The sequence below is a fragment of the Pinus tabuliformis genome, chromosome Q, assembly GCF_031772625.1.
Source record: "Pinus tabuliformis cultivar Carrire ecotype Pingquan chromosome Q, CPIR1, whole genome shotgun sequence".
NCBI classification, from domain to species: Eukaryota; Viridiplantae; Streptophyta; class Pinopsida; order Pinales; family Pinaceae; genus Pinus; species Pinus tabuliformis.
This window is the reverse complement of record NC_142296.1, coordinates 59,948,174-59,958,537: the sequence shown is the minus strand read 5'-3', so window position 1 is coordinate 59,958,537 and position 10,364 is coordinate 59,948,174. Positions and strand designations below refer to the sequence as shown.

Below are 10,364 nucleotides of genomic sequence, written 5' to 3'. Positions count from 1 at the left end.
CATTGTCATTTGATTATAGTTATGCTTATTGAAGATTAAATTAATTAGCCATTAAGACATTGAACCTTATTGATTTCATCAGCTAAAAGAGTTTGGTTACCGCTACTGAATTCTCGGTTGACATCATTTCCATTTGAATTGCTTAATTGAGATTGAGTTTGATTTAGATAGAATCAGCTAGAAGAGATTGATTAATGCTACTATGCTCTCGGTTGATGCTATTGTCAGTTGAATTGCTTGTTTGAGATTTGATTACGATTTCAGTTGAGGATGAAGCCTTGATGCCTAAATGTAATATTTCCTTTAATAGCTGCAATTTGAGTTTTATAAATGCATCAAAGGTTTATACTTCATTTTAAGAAACATACTCTCTGGATTCATAGCATGCACATATTTTGTACACTCTTAAAATAAAGGGAATTGCCGAGGTTGATGATTAATGTGAGGTAATTAGGAGTTTTAAAAGACACTTTTTAGCACCCAACATTTTGGCGTTTTTTCCGGGGAGAGTGTCACCATTTTACAAAGAGTAATGTATATCTGATAATTGCTACTCGGAAAGAATTGGGTATTGAAAATAGAAGGTAAGAACCTACATAACGAGTAAGTAAAGTGCTTGCTCAGTCTAAGGCCTAGAAGCAATGATTCTCTTGCAATTCCCTCTCGAATGCATCGAGTAATTTATCAACATCAATGAAATCATAATAAGATAGATTTCTTATCTCTGACGATACACAACGCAACGACTTGGTCATCATATTATAGTGCAACATAGATATTTCATGCAGTTGATTCTACCAATGCTCCAATTCTTCATCTGAATCTGATGTACGGGAACTTTCAAGGTCCCATGCAATACACCCATCTACTGTCGGATTCACTAAATCCTAATCTCACGCCATTATCTTGTAAATCTGGTCCAAATTGTCATCACTTTCATAATGGTGGATCGGTTCAGTGTGGCATGATCCTTCTGCAGGGTCTAAAGGAACCACTATGTGGAGTGATTTATTCTCAAATATCCTCTTTTGCTTCTTTAAATTGATTACCCCATTCATGTCAATGGCCCAATCGATCCCAAGGAGTGCGGGGTAGGGATTTCTGTCATCCACAATCTCTATTACTTCAAAATCATCTAGTGCGCTCGTGCCTTCAATATCAACCATTACTCCTTTTAACCTTCACATGGGGATAATTTTCTATTGATTCGCCATCCTTAACTGAATCGAAGACCATTGTAGCGCATGCCTCCCCATTCTTTCCCATGTCTACTTCGGCAAAAATCCAACCCCAAATCTTGAATAGCTTGATCCATATCATTTTCTCCTATCTATGCAATAAGCCTGATCTCATGCCCCATTCTCGCCTTATTCCTACTAATATTATTTTACTATGTATGGTCCGTCAGTAGCATTTTCTTTCCCATCGCACATATTGATTAGCTCCTGCAGTCCATTCATAACATTTCTATAGCGCAACATCTTCATACAGGTTTCTAAGAAAGTAGTAATCATGGATGGGTCCATTTCTTCAGTCAACTGCTCCTAACTTCCTAAGGTAGAGGCCTCAACAAAGCTTTTCTTTGCTTCCCTAAACATTTATTTTCACATTCTAGATCAAACCCAGTCTCTTTTTCTGGTACTTTGTGGACCCATTCACCTTCTTCAGGCTACTTCCCCTTATCTTCACCAGTTGTCGCTCCATTCTGCAGCACAATATTTACCTTAGGATCCTCCTCGCGGGGCTCATCCCTCATCATCTACAGGTTCTGGGTCAGCTGTTGAGGCTACGCCCCTTTTCACGTATCTTAGCTAATAGTAGAGGGAAACCCTCCATTGCATGGTCAAACTGAGTACAATAACAGCATGACAAATGCGTCGGATTCAGGAATTCTCACGCGTAGTGTCCTGGTCCCCCATAGTTGTAAAAAATAACTTACCCTCAACCTCTACAAGGTCTTCCTCCACCTCGGCCTCATCCGTGCCCCTGATACTCGCCTCACGCTCCTCCAACACCTTGGTCTGGTGGTCGTGTTCCTACTTGCACCCTATATGCAAGTGTTCTATCCATCATTAGTTCATAGCTATGGAAATTTCACTCATCATGACCCACTGATTGATAGAAGTTGCAGAAGAGATGTTGTAGTGTCTATATGAATTTCTATAGAAAATGGAAATTTTCTGTCATATGTTTTCCAGATACCTCACAAATAGCACACTATAGCATGGGCCCTGTACTTGGCCCTATTGGAGCTTCCAGTCTCAGGGGCATTGGCCCCCCTATTGCAACATAATTTGCAAAAAATGGATAGTGATATTTTTCATGCCTTTGGATTTTTCACTTCAGGCACCAAACTTCTTCACACACTTCGAGCCGAGTTGTTCTATCTTTCTTCAGACTCTACATTTCTAGGAAAAGGTTCTGCAATTGTGAATGAATCTGTTGAACCACTAGATTAGCATCTTGCATCAGTGTCTCATGCAATCTCATCGCAATTTCCAGAGCTTCTTCCTGGGTCCCAATATTTTGTTGTGATAGCGCCACACTTAGATGAGGTTGGAGTGAAGCCACAAACCATTTGCGGTGTTGCTCATCAGTCAGATTCATGTTAGCTTCATAGATCGTACACTTCAGTCTTTGATCCAGATCCTAGGGTGTCTCACCAACCTTCATCATGATATCTTTGAATCCCACAATTAATTATGCTTCAGACTTAGGTCTACGGAATTCCTTATTCAGTAGAGTCTGGATATCTGCTAACGTGGATGTCAGGTTATCAATGCAGTACTTAATGTATAACATTATCGCGCGATCCTGTAAAGCACTAACCAATGTTGTTTTCTTCATTTTATCATCCATGATACCCTGAGCTTCCCATACAGCCTTCATGATGAACCAAAATTGGTCTGGAACCTCATTCCCCACGTCCTTGAACACAGTTTGATTTACTAAGTTCGCCATATTGAATGGTAGGAGAGGTGGCAGTGGTGTAGGCAAAGGTGTATATAGTGAGGTGAAGATGGAGGCAATGTGGGTGGGCGGGGTATTCATGAGAACCCTTGCTTTATCAACTTAACAACGCTCTGCGGAGATGCTTGTGATGCTTCCTTGTCATCACTCAGAGGAGGTTCAATTATCAGGCTATATTCAGGGCCTGTTTTCCCCTTGTTCTTGAATGTCCTTCCACTTCACATAGCCCCAAACATCGAGGTAGCTGCATGACCTACTTCTCACACAAGAGCATCTTAATCGAAGTATTTAATGATTTTAAATACTTACCTTGTGGTCCCTTGAAGAAGCGGCACTCTGCTTCACTGTAACTGACCGAGGTATCAACCGTGAACTCTATCACGAATCCTCCTATGATAGGATTGAGCCAATGATTGACAACGCACACAATCTTATCTTCAGAGGCTTCTAATATCCACACTAACTTTTGGGTCTAGACTATTGGACCGTCAAGCCTCCACCTTCCTTGGTCGTTAGCCAATTTTTTGACCACTCATACAACTTGACTAAGAAGGAACAGAAGAAGATCTCGTGTATCTCTGTGTAAAGGTATTTTTCCAACCACTATTCTTTCAGCCATCGTGGATTCTTGTTTCCTTGCACCATGAATTCATGGATCCTTCTATCCAACGAGTCTTCGATCTCCTTCTTAATTGGATTCCAGTGATGCGACATCACATATCTCGTTATGCAGATCTCAATCCTAGCAACGAAACCATTTGTTGGCTTGATGGGCCCTGACCCAGGTTCAACGATAATTAGCCAAAAAAATCCCTCCACTACTGGCCCTTTTAGCATGAATCCGCAGGGCGTGGACTAAAGTCTCACCCAAAGCAGTATGGGGGGAATGCAGAGACCAAGTTTTCGCACCTTGAGATGTTTGTGATGTCATTTTATACCCTAACCCTTCCTTCGCATAGACCGATAAGCCTTTTAGGGCTTTTCAATGTACCTCTTTTATTCGGCTTTGAAACCTTCGTGAAGGTTTGCGATTGTCCTTCGGGGACCCTAAATAGGTAGTTTAGATACTTACTTGCCCCTATAATTACTCTTACTTCAGTGTCTACCCAGATTAGCTTAAGTATTGGTTAAATTTAATATGAATTATGATTATATTTGTGTAAACAGATGTTCTTACTTGTGTTCATATGACAAAGTAAACCACATAAATTCACTCATCAATATAGCATTAAATCATAAATCAAGTATTCAACATAACATAATCGTATACATTCATAATAAAAGTAAAATAGCTCATGCACAGATATCTCTAGAATAATTCTCTTTATTGATGGTTGAGATCTCCAGTACGAACTCTAACTTCCTTGTGAACACAACTGTCGGGGTCTGTGCACTCAGCTACAGACTTCTACCCTAGGCCTCTGTGCACTCAGCTATAGAGCCTCTTCCTATGATAAGACACTTTGCTCTTAGCTCGCACAGACCCATTACATCGGTCAATTACCAAAACTTACTAAGAACTAAACTACCTTAGACTCTTCTAAGGCTCCTTTTCATACATTCCAGTGGTCTGTGGACCAAGGGTGAATCTCATCAAGCCAAAACAAGCTATATAAACTAAGGGCGGAAACCATTTTTTACTGTTTACATCTTCGCACTTCGCAACCACAAAATGTGGAGACTTTACATTCTTTATACAAAACTTGGGTCTTTGACCCCAAGACATGGGATTTTAACCCCAAAAGTGACCCTACGAGACCTGTTCCCAACACGAAGCTATGAATATGCATCTAGATCAAATTTGTGAAACTACTAGGTTGAAACTACAATTTGCATAAATGTCAAATTTGTGAAGTTGATAGAAGCTACTAGATTGAAGTTGCATAAATTGTTACTGGGGTCGAAGTTGCTAGAGAAGTTACTGGAAGGTCGAAGTTTTTTGTTGGAAGTTGTGTAAGGAAATATCATCAATACGGATGGATGACTTGGTCTTGGAGGGTCTCGGTCAAGGGTCTTAGGTCTTGGAGTTCATCAATTGAAGTTATATAAGAAGAGAAATATTCTAGTGAGTTTTCCTCTCAGTTGGAGAGGTTTTGGCCTTGGTTGATCACCTATACCTTGTGTCCTATTGTCTCATTGATATTTATGACTTGGTAGTTATTTTATGATAGATAACACTAATAATAATAAAGAAAAAAAAAGTTAATCAAGTAAAGAAAAAATACATCACAAGCAGGTATCAAAGTAAGAGAAATGACCTACACTTGTTGGCCCCTAGATTTCTCAACATGTAGGAATAAAAAAAGGTGAACAAAATATTTTGTGTAACTGTTGGATGAACACCACAGATGAAATAACATCACATGATTAGTGGGGTCTTCCCCGGGTTTAGCATCAAATTTGAGGATATCTACAATAATATTGGCAAGCATAACCAGCGAAGTTGCATCATGAATAATAATATCATTGATGAGTTTGGTGAAGTCTTGAAGGTTCAGAATTTCCATAAAGGGAAAAATTGTGGGACCAGGAGCATTATTTTGTTTCTTAGCCATATTGGTGAGTGGGGGTGTTCCTGGAGGAGTTGAAACTAAGATAGATATGGAAGTTGACTAAACAGAACTGCCTTGAATAGATCAAAGGAGTGAATATGCTAGAAAATAGGATCTAGTTACCAACACTCGAGATGGAATTTTTTTTAGGGTAAGATAAAGTTCCTAAGGATGGTCAGGATGGGACCTTTTCTAGATAGAGGAGAAGAAATTGGTCCTTGAACAGTATGTGATTGACTCAGAACAAAAGTGGTGGGTATCCATTAAGTGAGTGCACTAACCAACATACTTCAGGTTTGACCTCCTAGCGACACGATGTCACTTCTCCTGGGTAGTATTTTTCATTTGGTTATTAAGAATTCTTCCACCCTTACTTAATTGAATTATATTTCGGATGTAAAAGAAAAGGGGTATTTTTTGGATGCTTGACCTCAATATCCTACCCAAACTACTTAATTATTTTGTGCCCCTCCTGCAGAGGTTAATATTGGTTAATTAATATTGTGGGTTTATTTTAAAGGAAACTTGAATTAATGAGTGATTTGTATAAAGAGTGATATGTCTGTAAAAGGAAGAATGTAGAAAAAATTAGTAAATAAGTACTCAGTGTTAAACAATTATTCCTGCACCAAAAGTTTCTTGCTAAAATGACACAAAGATTTGACTACATGAGGGGAGTCATGACCAAAATAGAATATGATGGTCATTTGTAAAGATCACTCATATAATTGTAGGGAAAATAGCACATATGGTATTATATTTTGGAGTGATAACTCTTTGTGTATGCCATGTTTAAACCAGAATTGTATAGTTTCTTTGAAACAAATATATGTACTTTGTTTGTAAATGGAAGGAATAAAGAACTCTAGTTAGGGTTTCATTGGGCCACCGATTAAATAAATTTTATGAGTGTAAGTGAATTTTTCCCCTACTTAGATTATCCGAGGTAAATTTTATTTAATTTTTGTTAATTGTGATAGTTTATTTTATGAGTTACATTTTTTTTAAAGGAGTTGTACATCTCAAACAAAACAACGACCACTACCAGATGAGATAAACTCAGGCCACACAGTTTTATTTCAACCACGTGATTTTTACAATGATATGTTCGCGGTGATGCATAGTGTCACGCGACTGTTCTAAGAAATATTGCAAGGTCACGTCTGAGCTAGCTTCGTTCCTGCATGATATATTTTTGCGAGTCATGTCGCCCCAATTCCTACAAAAAAATCAACAATACAACATACAAAAGGAAACATAAGGTACTTGCAAGCAAATGTGAGAAGATAAAAGTAAAAACAAGTGAGGAAATTTGAAAGAAATTAAGATCTATACCCAATTGAGTCAACACTCCTATTGGTGATTATTTCCATCAATCATGTATTAAAAGAATGAAATAATCCCTTATTAGATGGTAACATGCAACCAAACGATTGTTAATATAAAATTTGGGTTAGATTCATGATTTATAATATAATAAAAATGCACAATTACTCATATGAGGTAAATAAACAAATATGTGATCATACAAATAAAACCCAATGGAAATACAAGGATTAAGTATAGTTCTCATAGAGTTTATTGTAACTTCACCTTATTGTATAAAAGGCTACTAGGGGACCAACTCAATCTCTCCTGAGGGACAAGCCTTGTCTCTCTCTCTCTTTCTCAATCCTCCTTCCTTCCATATAGAAGTTCTTGCATTAATCTTCTCTACATGTCTCCTTTTTTACTTAGCCTTGTTCCTCTTTTTATAGACCTAAGTGCGTAAGATTTTCTCAGCAAACCTTCCATAATAAAAAATAGGTCATTGTAGTCAAAACATTTCAGCTAGGGTCAATTTTTCCTCCACCACAATGTAGAAATCTCAACATGTGAGATTCGACATTGTCAACTATGCTAACTAGGTAGTCTTAAACATGGAAATTTCCACCATGAAACTTTTTAGCTAGGATTTGCATGGGCACATGAGTTTCTTGAAGAATATCTACATGGTGGCATGTTTTTGCATGCGTTTCTTGAAGAAAATTTGTGCAGTGGATGAAACACCACTTTCTTCCTGTTCATCTTCATGTCTTTAGAAGTTCTTTCACCAAGGAATGATTTTAGTGATCTTTGGACAAGCTTTTGACATGACATTGTCTTGCTATCATCTATACAAGAGGTGTATGAAATCTTTGGATAAGAATTCTACGTGCCAAATAGTGGCATTGACATCTTGTTGGAATTGGAATGACCCATACTTCCTAATTACCTTGGTAATTTTGGTAGTGAATTGAACTAGATTAAAATATGAATAAAGAATTCCAATTTGGATGGATGATGATGCAGTTGATGAAGATTAGAAGGAAGAAGGAGTAGATTAATAAGAAGTCTAGGTTCCTCGCATGAGTCTTCAAGATGGAGATGTTGCTCTAGAAGAACAAACAAGATCTTGATAAAATTGAAGACAAACTTGAGCAACAAGGATAGATTTTTGTCGTTGGACCTCGTCTAATGGTTTGTATTCAATGCTCAATCCATGGATTCTTCTCTAATAATTAGGTTCACTAGTCATAAGCCAGCTACCTCCGATCAACAGAATCTTTGAGACACCTTTCAAGGGCTTCTCTTCTTTCTTACAAATCAATATCCTGAGCTATATCAACCCAAGATTGTTGCAATTTAGTAAGGAAGTTAGAATTGTTAAGTATGAAATTAAGTAATGAACACGAAATGCTTCTTTGATCATTTATGTGATCCATATCCTAGGGATGACCCTAAGATCTGAAAAATTGATATGGCAGAAAAGTGGAGAACACACAGTAAAAAAAAAACCACAAAGAAACTTCTTATTAAAATAGATAAAATTAAATTGTAGAATCTACATTGTCATGGACAAATTATCATTTTACAAAATATGACTTGTTACTTATAGACTTTTTTAGTTAAAATACCATGGCTAAATTCCATGGGTGGGTAAATACGATGGGTGAAAGAATACCATGGGTCGATGCCACTACCCATTTGGATCATTCCTCCCCTGTTAGGAGGAAATGGTCCCTATTGATTTAAATTCCCTCCTGAGAAGCCTTTGTTGAATATGAAGAGCAACTCAAGAGAAGGTTTTTGTGTGGTTAACCGATAACCATGATGGACGAGGTTGAAAGGATAGAGATACCCTGTAATGCCTGTGACCAACTGTTATACTGATAGTGTGAGGCCTAGAAAATGGAATTCGATGAACCATGGTTATGTGGATTACCCATAACCATAACGAATGAAGATCTGAGAATATAGATACAATATAATGCTTGTGGCCAATTGTGATGCTAATAGTGTGCATCCTAACAAATGGACTTTGATGACAAGGTTTTTATTCGGTTGAACCAAAACCTTGGGTTTGTGGGTGACCCATAACCATGATGAATGAGGGTCCTAGGATAGAGATACTCTGTAATGTTGGTGGGCCAACTATGATATTGACAGTGCAAGGCCTAAAAAATGGACCTCGAGATAGTTTGTTTTCTAGTCTGCCAAGGTATGGTAGAAATATGATGACTTGTCAAGTGGCTTATCCCTTAAAATTATCACCATCCAATGATATGTTGTAAATAATTCCTCCAAGTGCTCAAGTTTTAAATTTCTTATTCTCATTGCTTTGAATTGATAGAAGAACACAATATAAATCACATAGGGAAAAATTTCCCAGTCCAAGAAAGTATTCGTCAACCATACAAGAGAGAATTTAGAATACATAAAATCAAGCAAAAAAGTTGATATTTAAGAAGAATTATTCAACATAAAGCCTAATTCTTTGGCTACATGATACAAGCTTTCCATAAATTTGTGATATGTAACATCATTAATGGAGGGTAAATGATTGGCATCTAAAACCATTTGTGCACCTTGTCAAGGAAACTCTCTTGAAAAAGGTGATAGCCTTCATTCAATATCTGCACCAAAATTATCAAAAAGCTTGAATGTTTCCACCTCATCAATGACCCATGGTCGGGGTAGTAAGTTTTCACAACTGGCCAAAAAGTACATGCCATCCTTTTCGAATACTTTAGCAAGCCATGCAACACTCAAATAAAAATTATTTCCTGCAAATATTCCCCTTATCTAGCTTTCTAAATGCTTCCCTGCATCAAAGTGTCCTACAACAAATAGGACCAAATATTTTGTGTTCTATTCTTCCTTGAATTTCTTAAATATATCTTTGAAACCCACTTCTCTTAAGAAATGCTCTCATTGTCTCTTTAAAAATTTGTCTTCTCTAGCTTGGGCATTTGAAACATAATCATCTAGCTTTACATGTTTCTTGAAGGAGGTAATGGAATCCTTGAAGACATTGATACAAGCAAGCTTAGCTGGAGTGGCCTTGTGAGGAGAATGCGAGATAAAGTGGCAAGGAATTGTGCACGGTTTGTATGTTGATTCAACCAATGTTGTGAGTAAAGGAGATGCAACCATTGCAGATGAGCCCTCTATGGAATGGTCGATCAACTCTAGGACTCCATATGTTGATGTAATCCATATGTCATCGCATGTGAGGTGAATCCTAGAAGGGGTGATGGGGTAGCCCTTGGTCATGCCACAAACTAGAGGAACATACACAAATATCTCCCGAGACACCATATTTCTCCATATACCATAAGATCCATATAGATGTGCACCCATAGGCATGGATGAATGAGTATACATTGCTCCATGAGAATACATAGCATCATAAGGAGGATGCGGTGTTCCATATTGCATGTTATCGTAATGTAGATGCCCATCAACCATGGAAGTTTCTTTAGCACCAAAGAGAGCATAATCCAATGGCATGTCATTATTGTACACCAAGTATGGGTAGGT

At 37.7% G+C, this 10,364-nt stretch overlaps 1 pseudogene; it reads right to left on the bottom strand.

The window, feature by feature from the left end:
* Positions 1-9,284: 9,284 nt before the first annotated feature.
* On the bottom strand, positions 9,285-9,989 carry LOC149218288 (damage-control phosphatase At2g17340 pseudogene; annotated as a pseudogene).
* Positions 9,990-10,364: the final 375 nt, after the last annotated feature.